Below are 18,508 nucleotides of genomic sequence, written 5' to 3'. Positions count from 1 at the left end.
CTCTCCTTACGGGGCGTGCTCCTTGCGCATGGGGCTCCCCTGTGTGGGGGGCACCCCTGCATGGCAATGCACTCTTGGCGTGCATCAGCACTGCACGTGGGCCAGCTCCACACGGGTCAGGGAGGCCCAGGGTTTGAACCCTGGACCTCCCATGTGGTAGACGGACGCCCTAACCACTGGGCCAAGTCCACTTCCCTGTTGTCATTTTTCTGGTCGGGGACCAGGGATTGAACCTGGGACCTCATATGTGGAAAGCCGGCACTTACTGAGCCACACCAGCTTCCCTGAGTTGGTGTTTTGTTTTGTTTTGTTTTGTTTTCATTTGTTTTGCTTGTTTTGGTTTTTGTTTTTTCAGGAGGGATCAGGAACTGAACCCAGGGCCTCCCATGTTGGAGGTGGAAGTTCGACTGCTTGAGCCACGTCAGCTCCCCCAGTTGATGATTTTATATCAGTGTGATTATTTGCCCATTTCCTGCTGAAAGCATGTTGCCTAGGGTAGCATTTACCATCTAGTTGTGCTCGATAACTACTGGTTCAGTGAGTGAGTGGAAGCTGGAGCTCCGAAGAGGTGACCTGACCAGACTGACCAGAAGGCCCTGCTCCCCTCACACCAGCACCCTCCTGCTCTCCTCCCCACCCCACTGCTGCTGGTGCAGCTGCAGAGCCTCCCATCACCCAGACCGAGAGCTGGCTCAAGCCTGGGCTTTCAGGGCACAGGTAGCCTGTTCTTCACTGTAGCCCCAGAGTAACCGTGGGTGATAGCCAGCAGATGGCCTGGGAGTTGTTTCCTGTTGTGACCATAAGATGAATACTTCCATTAATTTTTTGCATATAGTTTTTTTAAATGTTAGGAAACTCGAACCACTGATACAAACAGTGTTTCTAAGTTTTTAGTAAAAACGGGTGTAAGTTTTTAGGTAGATGTTCTTTAGTAAGTTGAGATGTTCCCTTTATTCCTATTTCTTGAGAGTTTTTTAAATCATGAATGACGGTTGAACTTTGGTAAATGCCTTTTCTGTGTCAATTAGACATGATGATGTGATGTTTTCTTTTATCTGTAAATATGGTGCACTACATTGATTGATTTTTCAGATATAAAATGAACCCTGCATCCCTGGAGTAAATCACTCTTGGCCATTGTGTATCATTCTGTTTATGTATTGCTGAATTCTATTTGCTAATGTTTTGTAATGGATTTTTATGCCTGCATTCATGAGAGATATTGATCTGTAGTTTTCTTTTTTAGATTGTCTTTTTCTGGCTTTAGTGTCAAGGTAATAGGAGCTCTAAAAACTGAATTGAAAAGTCTTCCCTCATCTTCCTTTTTCTGGAGGGGTGCGTTTGCATTGTTGCAAATTCTTTAGTAAATGTTTGGTAGAAATCTTCATTAAACCATCTGGACCAGGAAACTTCTTTTGTGGAAGTGTATTAATTATGAAGTCAATTTCCTTAATAGCTTAAGAACTATTCAAATTATCCATTTCTTATTGCATGAGTTGAGGTATTTGTTTTCTTTGAGGAATGGATTCATTTCTTGCAAGTTGTCAAATTTATGTGTTTAGTGTGGTTCATCGTATTCCCTTATCATCCTTCTAATGCCTCATGGGTCTCTAATGCTATCCACTTTGTTTCATGATATTGGATTTTATGTCTTGTCTCCTTTTTCTTTGACAGTCTTACTAGAAATTTGTCCATTTTATTAATCTTTTCAAAGAATCAGTTCTTTGTTTCACGATTTTCTCTATTCTGTTTCTGTTTTCAGTTTCATTGATTTGGGCTAATTATTTCCTGCCTTCTTTGAACTTTCAGTTTATTTTGCTCTTCTTTTTCTAGGTTCTCAAGATGGGAGCTTAAATTATTGAACTGAGACTTTTCCTCTTTTCTGATATATGTGTTTAGTGCTATGAATTTCCCCCTCAGCTGTGCTTTTGTTGTGTCCCACAAATTTTGATATGTTGTATGTTCATTTTCATTCAGTTCATTTTAATTTTTGACTTTCCTTTAGATTTTCTCTCATTTTTTTTGAGTTGTATGTTCACATGACAATCCTGCATATCATACAGAATTCTCATATATCACTCCATCACCACCACCTTACATTGTTGTGACACATTTGTTCAGTTGATGAAAGAATATTCTAACTATATTACTGTTATCTATAACCCGTAGTTGATATTTGGTGTATTATTCCCACAAACCATCCTTTTGTTAACACTATGCATTAGTATTGTATATTTACCATAGTTCATGAGAGAACATTCTTATTTTTATCCTATTAACCTCAGTCTGTCATTCACCACAGGGTTCACTGTGCTATACAGTCAGTCCCCAGCCTTGTACAGCCCATCGAAAGTATACCCTCTGGCTCTCAGTTTCATCACAGAGATGAGCTGTCATCAGCTCAGTCCATTTCAGAATGCCCTCATTACTCTAAAATATCCCCTTTCAACCACATTCACCTATATAGTTACATTTGCAATGTTATGCCACCATCACCACCATCCATACCAAACTTTACAGTCTACCCTATGAAATTCTGTACAGTTTAAACATTAACTCCCCATTCTCAGTCTCCCACCTCAGCCCTTGGTAACCGATATTCTAGTTTCTGACTCTGTGCCTTTGCTTATTCTAATTATTTCATGTCAGTGAGATCATACAATAGTTGTCCTTTTGTGTCTAGCTTATTTCATTCAACATGTCTTCAAGGTTCATCCATGTTGTCACATGAATCAGAATTTCATTCCCTCTTATGGCTGAATAATATTCCATTGTATGTATACCACATTTTGTTTATCCATTTTTCAGTTGGTGGACACTTGGGTTGCCTCCATCTTTTGGCAGTCGTGAATAATGGCACTATGAGCACTGGTGTGCAAATATCTGTTCGAGTCCCTGCTTTCAATTCTTCTGAATATGCACCTAGTTATGGGATTACCAGGTCATATGGTAATTCTCTACTGCAAAGTGGGTTGGGAATTTTGATTGGGATTGCATTGAATCTGTAAGTCATTTTTGTGTAGAATTACCGTCTTGACAATACTTAATCTTCCAATCTATGAGCATGAAATGTCCTTCCATTTATTTAGATCTTTGATTTCTTTTAGCACAGTTACATAGTTTATATCCTTTAAATCCATGGTTAAATTTTTTTCCAAGATATTTGATTCTTATTAGTTGCTATTGTAAATGGAAGTTTTTTCCTTGATTTCCTCCTCAGATTGCTCATTACTAGAGTGTAAAACACCACTGATTTTTGAGTGTTGATCTTATCCCCTGCTACTTCGCTGAACTCATTCATTAGATCTAGTAGCTTTGTTGTACTTTTTTGGGGGGGTGGATGAGGGGAGGTGGGGCTTTCTATGTTTAGGATACTGTCATCTGCAAATAGTGAAAGTTTTACTTCTTCTTTTCCAATTTGGATGCTTTTCATTTCTTTTTCTTGCCTACTTGCTCAGGCTAGAACTACAGTGCTGAAAACATGGTGACAGTGGGCATCATTGTTGTATTCCTGATCTTAGAGGGAAAGTGTTCAGTTTCCATCATTCAGTAAAGTGATAGCAGTGGGATTTTTGTATGTATATGTTGTATAAAGATCATGTTAGGGGAGTTTCCTATTTTTTTATTCCTTTTTTTTATTCCTATGTTTTTAAGTATTTTAATCAAGAAACAATGCTGGATTTTATGAGATGTCTTCTGTATCAATTGAGATGATCATGTGGCTTTTTCCCTTTGTTTTGTAAATGCAGTGTATTAAATTAAGTGATTTTTATCATGTTGATCCACCCTTGCATACCTGGTATAAATCCCATGTGATCGAAGTGTATAATTCTTTTAATGTCCTATTGGATTCAATTTGTTAGTAGTTTGTTGAAGATTTTTACACCTATATTCTAAGAGAAATTGGTCTATAATTTTCTTTTCTTGTATCTTTATTTGGTTTTGGTATTAGGGGGATGTTGGTCTCACTTTTTTCGGAAGAGTTTGAGCAGGATTAGAATTAATTTTTCTTGGGCTTTTGGTAGAATTCACTCCTGTGAAGCCATCTGATCCTGGACTTTGTCAGGAGATTTTTTTAGTGACTAATTCAGTCTCTTGTAATTGATCAGTTGAGACCTTCTGTTTCTGTTTGGGTTTTTTTTTTTTTTTGAGATTTATTTATTTAGTTATTTCTCTCCCGTTCCCCAACCCCTCCCCAGTTGTCTGTTCTCTGTGTCCATTTGCTGCGTATTCTTTTTATCCGCTTCCGTTTTTGTCAGCGGCACGGGAATCCATGTTTCTTTTTTGTCGTTGTTGCGTCATCTTGCTGCATCAGCTCTCCATGTGTGTGGCACCATTCCTGGGCAGGCTGCACTTTCTTTCACGCTGGGCGGCTCTCCTTACAGAGCGTACTCCTTGCGTGTGGGGCTCCCCTACGCAGGGACACCCCTGCATGGCAGGGCACTCCTTGTGCGCATCAAAACTGCGCATGGGCCAGCTCCACACAGGTTAAGGAGGCCAGGGTTTGAACCGCAGACCTCCCATGTGGTAGGCGGATGCCCTAACCACTGGGCCAAGTCCGCTTCCCCTTCTGTTTCTGTTGAGACCTTCTGTTTCTTCTAGAGTCAGAGTAGGCTGTTTGTGTATTTCTAGGAATTGGTTTGTTTCATCTAGGTTGTCTAATTTGTTGGCATACAGTTGTTTATAGTATCCTTTTCTGATCCTTTTTATTTCTTTGTGTCGACAGTAATACCCTCTGCCATTTCTGATTTTATTTATTGATCTTTTCAAAGAAACAACGCTTGGTTTTGTTAATTCTCTTTATTGCTTTTTTCATTCTCAATTTCATTTATTCCTGCTCTAATCTTTATTTCTTTCCTCTGCCTGCTTTGGAATTAGTCAAGGTGTGCGGTTAGGTCTTTGATTTTGGCACTTTTTTTTTAATGTAGCTGTTTAGGGCTATAAATTTTCTTTTCTGCACTGCCTTTGCTGTATCCCATAAGATATGCTGTGTTCTTGTTTTTGTTGTTGTTGTGACTTTGTTTTCATTTGTCTCAAGATATTTATCTTCCTTAAAATTTCTTCTTTAACCCATCAGTTAAGTGTATTATTTAACTGACATGTATGCATGGGTTTTCTAGTTCTCTACCTGTTACTAATTTCCAGCTTCATTCCACTGTGGTCAGAGAAGATGCTTTGTATAATTTCAGTCTTTTACAGTTTATTGAGACTTGTTTTGTTACATGCATGTTGTCAATCCTGGAAATGATCCATGTGCACTTGAAAAGAACATGTATCCTGTTTTGGGGCACAGTGTTCCATATATGCCTCTTAGGTCTAGTTAATTTATCATATTATTCAAGTTTTTTGTTTCCTTACTGATCTTCTGCTTAGATGTTCTGTTCATTGATGAAAGTGGTGTATTGAAGTCTCCAACTATTATTGTAGAGGTGTCTGTTTCTCTCTTTAGTTTTGCCAGTTTTTGCCTTATATATTTTTGGGGTACTGTGGTTAGGTGCATAAATATTTGTGATTGTTATTTCTTCTTGGTGGATTGACCTTTTTATTAATATATAATGTCCTTTTTACGTCAGAAGCTCTTAAAAGAGACAGTCTGTTTTGACCATTACTGATATAGCTACCCCAGCTCTTTGTTGGTTGCTATTTGCATGGGTTATTTTTTTCCATCCTTTCACTTTCAGCCTATCTGTGTATTTGGGTCTGAGAGGAGTCTTTTGTACACAACATAGTTGAGTAATGCTTTTTAATCCATTCTGCTAACACGTGTCTTTTGATTAGGGAGTTTAATCCACTAACATTCATTGTTATTACTGTGAAGACAGTACTGCCTACAGCCATTTTGTCCTTTGGTTTTTCTAAGTCATATGTTTTTTAGTCTCCTTTCTTTTTGCCTCCTTTTTCATATAGGAAATTTAGTGAGATGCATTGGTCTGGTTCCTTTTTCACTTCAGTGTTTGTTGCTGGCTAGCAGAGATAAAGTCCCTGCTCCTTGTTTGGCCTTCTCTGAATTCACCCTGCTGGAGGGCTTGGGTGCCTCCTGGTGGCTTGTGAGTGCTGGAGGACATCCTCCCCTCAGCCTCTGCAGGCCTGGGCTGGATCACAGTTTTTCCTGTGATGTTTGGCTACAGTAAATTAGTCATCATCTAAAACTTCTTTGTCTGGCCAGGATGCCCCTTACCTAGTTCTTTGTCTTGGAGCTTTTTTGTGCCCACTGGCATTTTCCCTTTGTCAGCCTTATTAGCTCCAAGTCTGGGGTATCTGAGGCAGAATGACAATCCAGGGAATGCACTGCCTGCTGTTCCTCAGTCCCCAGTCCTTAGCCAGTCTGCCTTCTTGTCCCCACCTTCCAGAGTCTTTACCTTCAGGGCTCTGAGTTGACCTCATGGAAAGAATAGTAAGAAAGATGTCTCTCCATGTTCCCAGAATCAGAAGTCCTCTGTTACGTCCTTTTAAATGGTACAGTTTAATTGGTTAAAAGACCCCCTCCCCGCCACTAGCCCAATTTAGAAGATCCTACTGGAAGTTCTCTCCATTACTAAAAGCATCAATGAAAGAGAGGATGTCATTATTGATGTTACAGAATTTAAAAAATAAGAGTATGAATAACTGTATTCCAGGAAATTAAATAAGTGAGATGTAAATGGACAAGTGTCAAGAAAGATACAAACTATGCAACTAACTCAAGGAAAAAACCGAAAGTCTGAATAGAGCTAAAATAGACTTAAAACAAGTAAAGAGACTGAAGTTGCAATTAAAACTTTTCCCAAAAAAGTACAGCTTCTTTGGTCAACTCAATCAACATTTATAGGATTACATGAAGACTTGACAAACTCTTCCATAAATAAAAGACGAGAGAACCGTTCTCAACTTATTCCGCCAAGCCAGTATTACAATATCAAAACCAGATGAAGAGATTAAAAAATTCCTTATGATTATAGAAGGAAATAATCCTCAACAAAATATCAGCAAAGAGATTCCAGTAATATATAAAAAGAATTATATCTTATGACCAAATGAGGTTTACCCAAGGGATGCAAGGTTGTGATAACATCTGCAAATCAATCAATATAATACAAAATATTAATACAATAAAGACAGAAGATGCAGGCTCATATTAATGTATGTAGGAAAAGCATTTGACAAAATCCATCATTCTTTCATTCACCAAACTAGAAATAGAGGGGAATTTCTCAATCTGCTAAAGTGAATATGCAAAACTCCTACAACTACTATCATTCTTAATGGCAAATAACTAAAAGCTTTTCTACTAAGTTCTAGAAGATTACAAGGATGTCTGTTCTAACCACTTTTATTTAATGTTGTACTGGAGATTCTAGGCATAATAGTTTTTTTTTTTAAAGATAAAAGTCATCCAAATTGGAAACAAAGAGGAAAAACTATTTCTATTTACATATGACACGATCTTTTCTTCATAGGATATTCTAATTAAGACAGAAAATTCTATTAGAACTAATAAACAATTTCAACAGTCTTCTAGCATACAAGATCAGTATATAAAAAACCAATGGTATTTTGGGGTGGCAACATCAACATGGTGATGTAAGACATACCCTGAAAAAACCTCCCCAAAGATTCAGCAAATAAAAGGACAAATATCACCTGCTTATCATTCTGGAGTATAGTAAAGATGGGAGGACTTTACAAATTCTGAATGGAAGAAAAAAAAATATGGTAGAGGAAACTTCCATCCCTGATTGCTGATCTACTTCTTTCCCCATCACTTGGTCCCGGGCAGCTTGGCAGTTGCTCAAAGGTAGTGGCCCAAATTGCTCTGACCTCTCAACAGGGAAAGAGATTATACAGCTATTCACAGCAAGTTAGAACCCCACACATATCCAAGCATGGAGACCTAAATCTGCAGAGACCCAGGGCAGAACACATGCCACTGAAGAGTACTACATACAAAAGGGCCCCCAGTGGGTAGCAAAGAGAGAGACTGCTTGGAACTGAGGCTGGCAGGTGCTATACTTATTCAATTCAGGTTCTGTTGGCTGGACAATACAAACACAAAATGTATTTTTCTGGAGTGACCCACCTTTCTGGATTAACCCCATGTGGCTCCCCTGGGTAGGATGCCCTAATGGGAAATAAACCAAAGGCTGAAAAGCCACACAGAGGGAAAAATGGAGGGGTGTGGTAACTGTACTGCAGTAAAACAGGAGGATCCCAGAACCAAAAAGGTAAGGAAAATGGGGCCCTGAGTGAGGGAGAAAATTTAAACAAATCATAGGAACTAGAGAGAAAATTCCATGCAAAAATAAGCACAACAGATGAAGAGTCCTAGAGAGGAATAGAGGAGGGGAAGTTTTCTACTGGAAGGGAAACAATCACTAAAAAATTGCAATCTTAAAATTTGTACCGTATGTTGAGGGCAAGAATCAGTTGAATAAGAGCTGAGAAAATGTGTTCATCAAATATGGGCTCTTTTAAACGTCTAGAATAAGTAGACCAAGCATCAAAGAAGAGACTTAACACAAAGCCAATCAACAATAAGACCCTGGGCAAGAGGGAGAAACTAACCTTCAGTGTTAACTTATCAGACGCCAGCAAAAATTACAAGCAATACTAAGAAGCAGGAAGATATTGCTCAATCAAGGAAACAAATTAAAATTTTAGAGCACAGACACAGAATTTGTAACAACTAATCAAATAAATTCAAACAAATTTCCTAAATCAACAGTAGAGATTAAAACTACACTAGATGCATACAACAGCAGATGTGGACAGGCAGAAGAAAGAATCAGTGAAAGAAAAGACAATCGTATTCATATAATCAGACGAGACAGAAGAATAGGAAAAGTTGAGCAGATGTCTCAGGGACATGAGTGACATCATGAAGCCCATAAACATATGCATCATGAGTTTCACAGTAGAAGAGATGGGTAAAGAGGTAGAAAAAGGTATCTGAGGAAATAATGGCCCCAAATTTCCCAACTGTTATGACAGACATAAGTATACATGTCCAAGAAGCACAATATACTCCAAACAGAATAAATACTAATAAATACTAACCAGAATGTCAAATGCCAAGATAAAGAGAGAATTCTGAAAGCAGCAAGAGAGAAGAGATTCGTTACATACAAGGGATCTCAATAAGACTAAGTGCCAATTTCTCATCAGAAATGGAGGTGAGAAGAAAGTGGTATTATTTAAGGTACTAAAAGAAAAAAAATCATCAGCCAACAATTCTTTATACAGCAAATTTGTCCTTCACAGATAACAAAAACTGAGAAAGTTCATCCACAAAAGACCTGTCCTATAAGAAATTCCTATAGAGAGTCTGGTGGAAAGAAAAAGACAGGATAGAGTTGCTTGGAGTAGTGTGAAGAAAAGAAAATTATCAGTAAGGGTAACTAAAGGGGTAAATGGAAAACTCAATAGTACTGTATCCTCAACATACACCTCTACTCTTAATTCTTATGAGGGAATGCAAATGAACAAGAATAAAGCATATTTAATGATAATGGATGAGCAAAATATAAAGTGGTAAATGGGGAAAAAAACATAAAGAGGGGAAACAGGACATTGGAAGAAAAGACATGCAAGTTATGGAAGATAAGTTGGTATCTTTTCAAGTTAGTACATTTTAGATACAGGTTGGGTAATATAAACCTCAGGGTCACCACAAAGAAAGTATTTAAAAATAAACAGAAAGAGAAATGAGAACAGGATCAGTCAGATACATCAAAAAAGATCAACTACATAGAAAGGAGATTATAATAAAGGAAAAGAGAGGTAAAAAAAAAGATATGAAATGAAAAACCAAAAGACAAAATAGCAAAAGTATGTACTGCTGATACAGTAAAAACATGGAATATTAGTGGATTAATCTTCCAAGTCAAAAGACAAAGAGGGGCAGAATGAATAAATCTATGATAAATAAAGCATGATGCAAATATAGGTTATTTACAAAAGACTCATCTTAGACCCAAAGACAACAATATGTTGAAAGCAAAAGACTAGAAAAAGATATTCCATGCCAATAGTGTAGTATAGCTACCCCAGCTCTTATAGCTCTTTCTTCTTCTTCTTCTTTTTTTTTTTTTTTTTTTTTGGTTTATTTTACTTAGCTTGCTAATCTCAAAGTAATCAGAAGGAAAGAAATTACAAAGATTAGAGCAGAACAAATGAAATTGAGAATAAAAATACAGTAGAATTAACAAAACCAAAAGTTGATTCCCTGAAAAGATCAATAAAATTACTAAATTCTTAACTAGATCAACAGAGAGAAAAAGTGAGAAGATGCAAATAAATAACCAGAAAAGAGAGTGGGACATTTCTATGATCCCACAGAAATAAAAAGGATCATAGGAGTATACTATGAACAACTGTATCTCAAAAAATTAGACCACGTAGATAAAATAAATAAATTCCTAGAAACACAAAATCAACCAATACTGACTTCAGAAAAAAATAGAAGATTTCTACTGACTAGTTATAAGTAAAGTCATCAAAAAACCCCAGGACCAGCTGGCTTCACAAGGGAATTCTACCAATCATTCCGAGAAGAATTAATAACAATCCTGCTCAAAATATTCCAAAACTTAAATAGAAGGGAACACTATGTAATTCATTCACTGAGATCAACATCACCCTAATGCCAAAGCCAAATAAAGATACTACAAGAAAATTAGAGACCAATTTCTCTTATGAATATACCTGCAAATATACTCAACAAAATACTTGCATATGAAATCCAACAGGACATTAAAAGAAGTATACACCATGATCAAGTGGGTTTTATCCCAGGTATGCAAGGGAGGTACAATATAAAAAAAAAAACAATTAATGTAAATGAACTACATGAAGTAAACACAGGGGAAAAACCACATAATTATCTTGATTGATGCAGAAAAGGCATTTTACAAAATCCAGCATCCTTTCTTCATAAAAACAATCAGAAAAATTGGAAAAGAAGGAAACTTCGCAGCATAATAAATGGCATATATGAAAAACTCACAGTTAATGGAGAAGTAGTTGCTGCTTCTGCAATTTCCTCCTTGGTGAAAGGCTGAAAGCTTTCCCTCTAAGATCTGGGAAAAGACAAGGATACTCACTGTCACTACTGCTATAAAACATTGTAGAAGAAGTTCTAGCCAGAACAGCTGGGCAAGAAAAGGAAAAAAAAGGCATTCAAGTTGTAAAGGAAGAAGTAAAACTTTCACTATTTGCAGATGACATGATCCTACATACAGAAAGTCCTGACAAATATCTATGACAAGGTTAGGAGAGTTAACTGAATTCACAAACATGGCAGGATACTAGATCAATATGAAAAATCAGTAGTGTTTCTATACATTAGTAATGAGCAATTCTGAGGAGGAAATCAAGAAAAAAAATCCTATTATAAAAGCAATTAAAAGAATCAAATATCCAGCAACAAATTTAACCACAGATATAAAGGATTTGTACACAGAAATTATGAAACATTTCTAAAAGATATTAAAAAAGACCTGAATAAATGGAAGAACATTTCATGTTTATGGATTAGAAGTCTAAATATTAAGATGACAATGAACCCAAAACGATTTTCACATTCAACAAGATTCCAATCAAAACTAACAGCCTTTCTTTGCAAGAAAAGCCAATTATCAAATTTATTTGGAAGGGTAAGGGGCCCTACATAGTCAAAAACATCTTGAAAAAGAAGAACAAAGTTGGAGGACTTTCACTTCCTGACTTAAAGCATATTACAAAGCTAAAATTGTCAAATAGCATGATACTAGCCTAAAGATAGATATACTGACCAATGGAATCAAATGAGAATTCAGAAACAGACCCTCACATTTCTGGGCTATTGATTTTGACGACAGCCAAGTCCACTCAATTGGGACAGAACAGTCTCTTCAAGAAATAGTGCTGGGAGAATTGGATTTCCATATCCCAAAGAATGAAAGGGGACTCCTATCTCACCCCTCATGCAAAAATTAACTCAAAATAGATCAAAGCCCTAAATATAAGGTCCATAAAACTCCTCTAAGAAAATGTATGGAAGTGTCTTTAGGATCTTGTGCCAGGCAATGGATTTCTTAGACTTTACACCTAAAGCACAACAAAGAAACAATAAAGATAAATGGGATCTCCTCAAAATTAAAAAAAAAAAAACTTCTGCAACAAAACCCTTTGGCCGGAAAGTGAAAAGACAATCTTCTCAATGGAAGAAAATCTTTGGAAACTACATATCCAAAAAGGGTCTAAAAATCAGAATATATAAAGAAATCCTACAACTCATCAATAAAAAGGCAAACAACTCAATTAGACAATGCAAAAACTTGACAAGACATTTCTCTAAAGAGCCTATAAAAATAGCTATTTAAGCACATGAAAAGATGCCCAACATCACTAGTTATTAGGGAAATGCAAATCAAAACCACTTTGAGATATCATTTCACATTCACTAGAATGGCTACTATTAAGAAAATAGAAAACTACAATTGTTGGAGAGGATGTGGAGAAAAAGGTCCACTCTTTCCTTGCTAGTGGGAATGTAAAATGGTGCAGCTGCTGTGGAAGACAGTTTGTCTATTCCTCAGGAAACTAACTATAGAATAACTATATTTATTATAGTAATTTATTACTTACTCTTATTCTATTATAGACATTATTATTCTAGTAATGGAAGAACTTGTATCATTGCTATAAAGGCAGTGGCCACCAGAGGTTCCAAGAGAAGGGAGATGGAAGAAAAGTGTAACATGGGGGCATTTTGAGAAAAATGGAATTGTCCTGCATGAATCCCCTATATTTTTTAAATGTTTAATTAAGCTAAAGCTGCTTTAAAAATTAAAAAATTTAAAAAAAAATAGAGTTACCATATGATCCAGCAATCCTGCTACTAAGTATATACTCAAAAGAATTGAAAGTACATATTTGAACACTCATTTTCAGAGGAGCAACATTATTTTTAATAGACAAAAAAAAAAAAATGAAAAAAAAAACAAAAAACACAGCAAGAACCAAAACCCAATACCCATTAATTAATTATTTAATCTAAAATGTGGTATATCCATAGTATGCATTATTTGGCAAAATAATAAAAAGAATCATGTAGACAAAATACCTAGAATGTCTACAACATGCATTATCTGTAGGTCAAAAAAATAGGTTAATGGTTGACAAGGTACTGGGGTATGTTGGTGGAATGGGGAGTGACTGCCAATGTGTATGCTCTACAATGAATTTCAAAATGCGGATTTGCTTTTAAAAGAAACAAACAGGGGACGTGCCCTCCGCCCGGGCGCTCGGGCGTCCGCCTCCGCCCTCTGCCGCGGGCTCGCGCCGCCAAGGAGCGGCCGCCAGAGCGCGACCGCCGGGCCACCTGGCCCTCGCCCACGCTCGCTTCCTGAAGGGCGCCCACGCCGAGGCCGAGGCGCTGTACTCCGCGTACCTCGGCGCGAGGCCCGGCAGCAAATACAGCCCTGAGGATTTGGCTACTGCCTATAACAACAGGGGGCAAATCAAGTACTTCAGGGTTGATTTTTATGAAGCCATGGATGACTACACATCTGCCATCGAAGTCCTAACCAATTTTGAAGTTCCGTATTACAACAGTGGCTTCATACTGTATAGGCTGGGATATTTTGATGAGGCTTTGGAAAATTTCAAGAAAGTATTAGATTTAAATCCTGGATTTCAAGATGCTACATTGAGCTTAAAACAGACTATTCTAGACAAAGAAGAAAAACAAAGAAGAAATTATTGAACATTTTAATTTAATTGAACTATTGACTCATAATCCTTATACCTGGCATTTAATTGTCTCTAATTTAAAATGGGTATTGAACTATTTTGGTTTATAGTTAAGAAAAAGAGATTTATGCATTAGTACTGAAAGTTAAATAATATGTATAATGTAGTTAATTTCAGATTGAGGAAATATTTATGTTGAATAGGTATGCTTCTATAAAGTATAACTATGTAATATCAAAGCATACTTTGATATTATCACAGTATAATACCTAAAGAAATATAAGGTTGCGACGGTTTGCTCGGTCGGTAGAGGTGGGGTCTGGCTGCGGACGAGGGGTCAGTCCAGCTCTGGACGAGGGGTCAGTCCCGCTTGGGATGAGGGGTCGGTCCCACTTGGGACGAGGGGTCGGTCCGGCAGCAGACGAGGGATCGGTCTCACAAGGGGTTGCGCGGTTCGGCTGATGGGGTTGCCTGGTGAAGCCGGTGATGAGGGGGTCGCCCGGAGAAGCAGGCGATGAACTGGGGACAAGGGAGGCCAGGCCCTTGTCGGGGGCTCTCAGGACTGGAGGGCGCACGGCAGAAGAACTACCGCGGAGACAAGGTAAACACGCAAGTCCACTTTATTGAGGGAGAGGCAACAGTTTTATAGGGGCTGGGGAAGGCTGATTGGTCGAAGCCACACCCTGTTCTGATTGGTTGCCAGCGAAAGGTCAGTGGGTGGTACTGGATGGGGAGGGGTGGTGGTTAGGGATTGGCTGTTGCTGTTGCTGGGGGAAGGGGCAGGGTTTAGGGATTGGTGGCTGCTGTTGCTGGGGTGGAGGGCAGACTTGAGTCTCCCGCCCATGCCTGGCTGTTGCTGCTGTCCGGGGAGGGGAAAAGGGCAGACTGGATTTTTCCACCCATGCCTGGCTGTTGATGCTGTCGGGGGAGGGGAAAAGGGCAGACTGGAATTTTCCACCCTGCGCCTGCGCAGGGAGAAGGAAGAAGAAGGGTGCCGCCCCACAGGCATCGTGTGGCGCCATCCGGGAGGAGGGGCGGACGCGGAAGCATGGCTGCCGAGAAGGGGAGACCCGAGGGCACTCTGCGCCCATGCCGAGCTCCTTTCAGGGGTGGCGGTGAGTCCGACCAGCCACCCTATTATGGGGGCATCGGAATTAGGCCTACCGCGGCTGCTCCCCCGCCAGGCCAGCAAACCACACTTCAGCCCGAGGGGTGACCGCATATTGTATTTTCTTCATTAAAACAATTCTTTTGCTATTTTTTATTCCCAACTTTTATTATAAAAATGTTATATCTTCAGAAAAGTTGAAAGAGTAATAAATACTGTGAGATTCTTCAAAAAAAAAAAAGAAAAGAAACAAACATAAAAACATAAGACATGCATAAAAGATGAAAGTGAAAAAGGAAGCTGGGGTAAAAACACTGGTAAAAGAAAAACAGGTTTACAGAAAAGTATTTGCTTTGCTTAACGATAACCGATTCACCTGGAATATATAAAATGAAGAATTTATATACTCTCACCCACATATATACAACATGTACTTAGCCAAAGACAAATACCAAGGACAAATTAATACATTTGTCATTGAAGTAGGAGATTTTAGATATATCTCTTAGAAACTGATAGAACATAGATTTGTAAAAGTTAGAGAAAATTAGTCAACATAATTAACAAGCCTCATCTAAACATCTTAGTCTTCCATGAGCCATTAAACAATGTGTATTATTTGTAGTCATCATGGAACATTAGGAACAACCAAAACTTCATTCAAGGGATGTTTCAACAAATATGAAAGAATTTTTTACATAAGAATCTCATTCTTTGTGCAAAATGGTTACTTAAAATAGAAGATAAGTTTGAGTTGCTAAAAATTTATTGTTTATTAATTTGTAGGTAAAGAGAATTCCGTGAAATTATGAAATTTTGGAACCACATAACAAAAACATTGAAATTAAAATATGTAGGATGTTATGAAGTGATGTTTAGAGGGAAATTATAGGCTTAAATTTATTAACCATTTTTTAAAAAAGATTAAAAATTAGTGAGATAAGCATTGAACTCAGAAATTTTAAAAACTGCAAGAAAATAAGTCTAAGGAAGGTGAAAGAAATAAAGAAAATAATAGAGGAAAACAAGAAACAACAAAAATATGAGCAAATAAACAAAAGGGAATGTAAAGAGAATAAAAAGATGGATCTCTTTAAATAAAGAAATGAATGGCGCGGACGCGGAGGTTGATGGGAAATTAGTTCCTTCCGGTGCAGGGTGCCGCGCAGCACTCTGGGAAAGAGCCCCCCCCCCCCCCCCCCCCCCCCCCGGCGTCTGTGCGCATGTGGAGACGCAAGCCTCGCCTCCTTCTGCTTTCTAGTAACGGTTTTGGAGACGGTTGGTGCGCACAGAGTCCACCTGGGTGAGAGCTCTTGGGACATGCAGGGAAGGTCGGGCTTGTACTCGGGGCAGAGTGGGAGTTCCCAGAACCCCTGGGGCGGGACCCCAAAGTCGCCGCTGGGCCCGCGCCCCCCACGCAGGCGGAAGAGGCGGTGGGAGCTTGCGGGGGGCGCGGCCGAGAAAGCCCCCTCACGGGAAAGAAATGTGCGTGTATACTCGACAGTGGTGCCAAACCGGGGGCGAGAGGAGCAGCAGCACTTCCCTGCAGATGAGGGGCAGGCAGCGACTACTTCGCGACGCTGTGCGGAGAGTTAGGTGAGCTGTCACCCGAGGCGTTAGCCAGGTGCCAGGAACAGGTGCCAGCACAGGCTTTATTCCCCTGAGGTCGGCGTCAACTGCATTTAAAACACACAAGTCAGAATACCAGGTTCCTGAAGTGATGCTGAGCCAGACAGCGCCAGAGGTTTGTCCAGGGTCGCCCAGCTGTGATAGAGCCAGGACGGATGCACAGGGTCCTTCCTCCTCTCACGTCGAAGGGACCTTGGGAAGAGGTCTGCGAAACTACAACCCGGTGAAAAGAAATCAGTTAGAAATTCCTTGCTCCAAAGCATGGCCATGCCTTTTCCTGGGCTTTCTGTGTATTCTCTAGCCAGAAGCGAAGGTGAATGGATGAAGGGCACAGCCTGTCTTTGTCTACTAGGTTAGTTTTAAAATGAGAGAGCAGTGCCTTATCTTTTCATATCCTTCAGTCATTTGTTGGTGTTAGTTTTTCTGTTAATCACTTAAATCAACCGAAAAAAGTTTATGTTCACCCAGTGAAAACCTGCGGGCTTAAGTGTCCATAATCATTTGAGTCTTGTGTGCACAGAGGTTCCACTTGTACGTGGGCCATCCCGTGCCTTTCCAAGGGTGGACGGCCTGTATTCCCACAGAAGGCTGCGCGCCAGCTGAGATGCTGAGATTGTTAGCAGGTAAATCTTGGCGCATTGGGTAGGTCTGCCCTCATGACACCAGTCCTCTTTTTTACCCCCAGAAAACTGTTAAAGTTCTCTACACTTCAAGAAACACAGAAAATGAACAGGTTTCAGGTGAGTTCTTCATTCTTCATTCTGTATTTTGGATTTATGAAGTTTATAGGGTTCATACGTTAAATGGAAAAAAAAATGGAATATGTTACTCTTTAGTTAAAATAATCACGAGTTTCGGTGTCTTAGGATGTTTACTGCCGGGCGTTGGTAGACATCTTCATCAGGATATGTAATGTCTCTCCTTTTAGCAGTTTCCTGAGATGTTATTTTAGTCATGTTATGTCCAAATCTAACATTTCTGGGTCTAGTGTGGGCTCTGCTTTCTGTGCTGTAGCATACTCTAAATACTGCAAGTTGTAGAACCTAGAGGCAACATTTTGGTGCCTCCTTGGGCACACCCATTGTTATTTTTTGAACAAAATTTTTTGACAAATAATGTGCACATACAGTTCTAAGGTATACATAAGGAGTCCTGTTAACATCTTTTTCCCTACCTATCATATGCCGTCTACACTTTTTATTGGTTTGTATCAGCCTTTCATATTTTATTTATAAAGAGACAATCAGAGTGTGTTCTAATTTCCTCTCCATTGTTAGCCACCGCAATACTGTATACACCTGTTCTATACCTGTTTTTTTAAAATATGTTCTGGGCATTTTTAAATATGAGTCCTTTTCTTCATAAGCATTGTCGTTTTTTCAGATGCGTGGTATTCCAGTTTTTGAAAGCACCAAGGGGTGTTAAACCAGCCTCCTATTGAAGGCACTAGATTTGTGTGTAATAAATTAGTCCATATATGTGGAATGATATGTAGGTGAGACTGTGGGTAAAATGGTAGAAGGAGAATGCATGGTCAGAGTTTAATGAATTTTTCATTTTGTTAAATATGAAAATACAGTGCAATTACTCTCCATAGAGGGTAGAACATTTTCCATTCCTGAGTATTCATAGTTGTTGGTAATTCATACTTCACGTTTGAGTACCTGCTGTCCACCAGACACTGTTCTGGTCACTGGGGAGACAGCAATGAGCACAATAGACAGACTCACTGTCCTCATGGAGTTTACATTCAGATTTGTGGAAAGAAACAATAAACTTAAAGAGATTTTATGTTGTATTTTGGAATTTGGTCCTTGATGTGGAAAAAATAAATCAGCACTAAGTACTATGGAAAGTGTTGGAAAGCAAGATTAAAAAAAAAATTATAGATGATATGATTAAAGAAGTAGAAAACCTAGATGCATATATAGAGTAAATGTTAGAATTAATGTAGTTAACAAGGTGGTTGGTACAAGGTCCATATTTTTAAAAAAATCAGTTTATCTCTCAGCCAGCAACAAGCAATTTAAAAAGTGAAATCTCACATACTATCAAATACCC

General features: G+C 38.7%; 1 pseudogene; it reads left to right on the top strand.

The window, feature by feature from the left end:
• The first annotated feature begins 10,746 nt into the window (after positions 1–10,746).
• On the top strand, positions 10,747–13,723 carry LOC101447624 (tetratricopeptide repeat protein 32 pseudogene; annotated as a pseudogene).
• Positions 13,724–18,508: the final 4,785 nt, after the last annotated feature.

Source organism: Dasypus novemcinctus, chromosome 8, assembly GCF_030445035.2.
Source record: "Dasypus novemcinctus isolate mDasNov1 chromosome 8, mDasNov1.1.hap2, whole genome shotgun sequence".
Taxonomy (NCBI): domain Eukaryota; kingdom Metazoa; phylum Chordata; class Mammalia; order Cingulata; family Dasypodidae; genus Dasypus; species Dasypus novemcinctus.
The sequence above is the reverse complement of the archived record's forward strand: the minus strand, read 5'-3'. Positions and strand labels throughout refer to the sequence as shown.